This window comes from Podarcis erhardii (assembly GCF_964252035.2).
Source record: "Podarcis erhardii genome assembly, chromosome: 14".
NCBI classification, from domain to species: Eukaryota; Metazoa; Chordata; class Lepidosauria; order Squamata; family Lacertidae; genus Podarcis; species Podarcis erhardii.
The window spans coordinates 36,272,244-36,276,996 of NC_138503.1; the positions used below are offsets into that span (position 1 = coordinate 36,272,244).

Sequence of the window (4,753 nt, forward strand, 5' to 3'; positions counted from 1 at the left end):
TAAGACTTTTTTCACCCCAAGGTCTTCATTCACCCCCTGCACAGTCCCAAAGACCCCATGGGGTCAATACTGAAACTTGGGGAAAACCCTGAATTAAATCAACCAAATATATAATCTAATTGTACAAAAGGTTCTTATTGTGGCAGTGAGAAATTTCAGGAATACAATATATTCTATTCGTAAAATTGTTCACTAAAAGAAATAAACCTTTGTTTCATATTTATATTATATTATATTATATTATATTATATTATATTATATTATATTATATTATATTACAGAATGGAACAGGTTTTTTTTTTAAAAAAAAGACTGCAAACATAACAGAAGAAGGAATGAATAAAGGTATAAACATTGCCTGCTGACATTAACAATAGGAGTATTCCATCAATTCTAATTTAAACAAATGAACTAATATAGGCAGTCCATATATCCAAATAGGTATGTAAATCAGATTGACAATTATAAGCTATGTGTTCACTGGATAATAGAGGGTGGGTATCTTTCCTGTCATCTTGGACAATATAATGACAACAAAAGGTTTCTACTGCAATAGTGAGCAAGCCTCAGATTGCAGTCCTGTGCATTCTTCATTGGGAGAACAAGTCCTGTTGCCTCAGTTGGACTTCATAGATTTGCAGAGCTGGAAGGGACCACAAGGATCATCTAGTCCAACCGATCTTTTTGCCCAACATGGGGCTCAAACCCATGATCCTGAGACTGAGAGTCTCATGCTCTACCAACTGAGCTATCTTACTCTCACTTATTTCCAATTTAATATTTTATTTTATGTTAAAGCATTTATAAACTGCTATGCCTAGGATTTGTGCAGCACTGCTGCATCAGTGGAGTTTCCTGTGAGTAGGCCCCACCAAAGATTAATTTAAATATTAACTGTTAAAATGCATCACCCTCTGAAATCCAGAAAACAGATTTCATGTCAGCTTTGAGCACATCTGTGCCATCAGCAAAGCTATCAGATGGATAACTCCCACTACCCCAACCAGCAACCATGCTGGCTGCGGCTGGTGGGTGTTGTGTAAAACATCTGGAGGGCACCAGGTTGGGAGAGGCTCTTGTAAAGGATAGGGTACAAATCCCAAAAATAAAATAAAAGAGTCAACACTATAGCAAAAGCTCCAGAAGGAAATCAGCATGAGTGTACTGGTGCATTGCAACTGGAGGAGTCAGACTTCAGAGTAAATGTGCAGAATTGGGCTGCAGTACAGCTATTTTGCTGGAGCCAGCTTCTCTTGGCGCAGTCTGCCATCCCTCCATGTCTGCATTTCCTCCTGCCACCCCCCAACTCTGTGCATCTGTTTGGGCCCCCACAGCTTTTCCAGTGGCTGGCTGAACCTCTGACAGCTGGGGAAGGCAGAACTTAGCAGTGCATAGCGACAAATTCTTTACATTCACTGCTGCTTTACAACCTCTGAGAAAAAGTCCTGAGATTTGGGGTGAGGGGTGGGGAGGGAGGTTAGAGAGAATCAGCTTTTATTGAAGGCTTTCTATTAAAAAAAAAAAAAACCACTCTCATTAGCACAGACCATCTCTGGGGGATGCCTGCTACTCCCAGGCGCACCTGCTTAGTTAAATAATAAGTGCTTCAGGCTTGGAGCCTAAACTACATTCTTCGTTTGCCACTGCACACATGTATCCACCCCCAGCGGGCTGCTTATACCTTTAAACAGCAGCGCAACAGGCAGAAATAAAACAGGTGAAGTTTTCTGTCAACACTAAGTCCCCACTGATACATTTCTCCTGCTGTTTTCAGCTAGGTAGCCACTGTGAGAGGATGTAGGCACATTCCCAAGACACACATGCCCCTTTCTCACATCCAATGGGTATTCAGAGCATAGAAAGCAGGGAAAATTCTTTAATACACCCATCCTTGTTTTTTCTGCTAGTAGTCTAATGTTGATATTTTCTTCTGAGTGTTCTGTTTCTCTGGAACACCTCACTGGTACTGCTGTATCTCTGCTTACCAGAAGTAAATACAGATACAAGAGATTTAACTTTATAAGCGCTGCCTGCAGCAAATATAAGAATAGAAGCAAGTTTCCCATGTCCCCCCCACCCAAGGAAATAAAGAACCTCTTCCTGCCCTGCTGCAAGCTTCCAAAGTTATTTGTTTCTTCCATTTCAGTGACTTGCATAGCGTCTCTTGTGAATTTTGGGTTGTTCTTTCTGTCTATTTCCTTACTGAGGATTTGAATCAAGCTCGCATTGCCACCTTCCATTCTGGCAGGGCTCCTGTGTCTTTCATAAACTTGCATGACAGGCCGAAAGGTGGGATGGGGAAGAAACTTCGTTCAACCTGCATTGAAAGGCAAACCTGCTAAAACTGCGCTTCCCACAGCAACTGAAATGCAACCATCGTTTGAAATTTGCATTTGTCTGAATTTTGCAATGCTGTACTCCCGCCAAGTAATGTGTACAAAAATGAATATACTCGGGTATGCATAAAAGTGCATGTATTTGTGAAAATAGCATATAAAAATGTGTTATGTTAGAGGAAATTGCTTACAAAAATATTTAGATTAGTCAGTTTAAAATATGTTTATTAAGAGAAATTTGCACCAAAATGCTGATGAATTTTCATGAAGTTTTTTTAAAAATTGCAAACTGATGTGGAAGTGTGGAGAAATGAATCTAAGATGGGGAAAATGAGAAACAGAGAGAGACCAAAACTGACGCATTTGCCCATCCCTAACCAGGATAGGGTTTTCTTTTTCCTGATCAGTTGCCAGCCCTCTAGGATCATTCACACATTAGGATCATGCCATAGAGGATAGAGCTGGATCGTGGCTGCTGCCTTAGGCTTGCCCGCTAAACCCATTCAGCATATAGTTTCTGAAGGAACCTCCATGTGTGCAATACAGGTTGCTTAGGCTGCGCATTTGGAAAACCTGGAAAAAGCAGGGCCTCCCATCATGTGTATACCATGCAGTCTGTGCACTCTTTCAGAAGTTGTAGTGAACACACATGTACAGTGGGAGCAAGGAGAGTCGGATGCAACCCCTCTGCCTGTAAAACGTCTTCCTGTCTTTCCATGCCTTCATCTTGCAGTTTTCCTCTCTTTCCCTTTGCCTCTTTATTTTTCCTCTGTATATTCCCCCAGCCTTTTCTCTCTCTCTCTCTGATTTTCTGCTTGCTATTAGGCTAATTGGCTGCACCTGCCAGCGAGAACCATAAAATTGGAGAAGCCGCCATGGCTGACTGATTTGGATATGCCCAACTTCCAGATTGTTTACATTAGTGTAACCCTTTGTCACGGTTCCCAATGGTTCTCAGCCTTTTTTAAAAAAATAAATCTATAAATCTATCTGAAAGTGTATGTATGTATGTATGTATGTATGTATGTATGTATGTATGTATGTATTTCTCTCTATCTGATGAAATGTTACAACTTTCTGGATTTTTAGTTTAGAGAAAAGGTGAGTAAGAGGGCTCATGATAGATAGGTCTACAAAATTACTGGTGGTGTGGGAAAAAGTAGACTGGGCAGAGGAAAGTTATTCCCCTCTCTCTGAAGAGAACAAGAACTGGGGCATCCCTTGAAGCTGAATGCTGAAAAAGAAAGTACTGTTTTGCAAGGCATCTGTGGAACTCACTCCCACAAGGCAGTGGCTTTAAAAGAAGGTTAAACAAATTCATGGAGGGTAGAGGTATCAGTAGCCACTAGCCACAAGAGCTGTGTTTCCCCTCCACTGTCAGAGGCAGCAATGCTTCTGAATACACATTGTTTGGAATCAGAGGAGGGGAGAGCACTGTTGCTCTCAGGTTCTGCTTGGGTTCTCGCAGGTGTTTGGATGGTCATTGTGACAATGGACCTTCTGCCTGATCCAGCAGGCTCTTCTTATGGATGGATGGATATTAAGAAAACTGCTGCATCAGATCAAAGGCCAATTGTTCAGCATGCTGTTCTTAATAGTGGCTAACCAGATAGGTGCCCATCATGTCAACTCTTACTCACCTTTCCTCTAAACTGACAAGCCAACAAATTAAGCAGAAAGGCACCGTGTTAAGAGTTACGTGGATTGCACTGTCAGGCTGCATTCTTATGCATCACAGATGGATAATCCTGAGCCTGGGGACCACACATGAGCCCCAGTCTTGTTTTATGCAGACTTCAGCACCCCCAGAAGCTGCCTCATTTGTCCAGCCCTCCAAAGTTCCTTGTTTCCTGTTCTTTTCTTCCTCTCCTGGCTTTTTAAACATGCCTCCCCACACCTTGCTTCAAGGTAGTCTCAGGGCAACTGTGAGGGGTCATGTGTTGTATGATGAAAATAAATTTATGTGGGGTTTTCTTTGGATTTTCAAACCTTTTTTCACGGTCGCATGTCTTTGTGGGGGCGCAAGGTTTTACCCTCCAATAGTCCAAGAAGAAATTGATGGTGGGGTTGTGGTGTATGTAGCACATTAAAGTTAGAAAAGAACCGTGTTCTCTTCCTTTTTAGAACAGTAGTGGTGCTTGTAAACTGTACTTAAAAACCCACCTCTCTTTAATTCCCGTTTGAGAGCAACCCCATCAAACCCTGTGGGGCTCTGAGCAGACCTGCTTAGGAATGGGAATTCTGAGCTAGCCATAATGAAAAATGAAGCAGGGTACTCTATATTCCAGATTCATGAACATTTTTATCTGTGGCTCCTCCCACAACCCACTCTGGCCTCACCCACTGCCAGAATGTGCCCCCGGTACATTAACCTGCAAGGAATGTGGCCCTGGATTGCAGCAGTGATCCCCCTCCTC

The 4,753-nt window shown here is 42.2% G+C and overlaps 1 long non-coding RNA gene across 1 annotated transcript in view; it reads left to right on the plus strand.

Moving 5' to 3' along the window:
• The window catches only part of LOC309329454, a 5,007-nt gene extending 1,682 nt beyond the window's left edge, over positions 1 to 3,325 (plus strand). The window contains exon 2 of the long non-coding RNA XR_014151169.1: positions 2,147 to 3,325. This is a non-coding gene — a long non-coding RNA (uncharacterized lncRNA). The remainder of the gene's footprint in view (positions 1 to 2,146) is intronic.
• Positions 3,326 to 4,753: the final 1,428 nt, after the last annotated feature.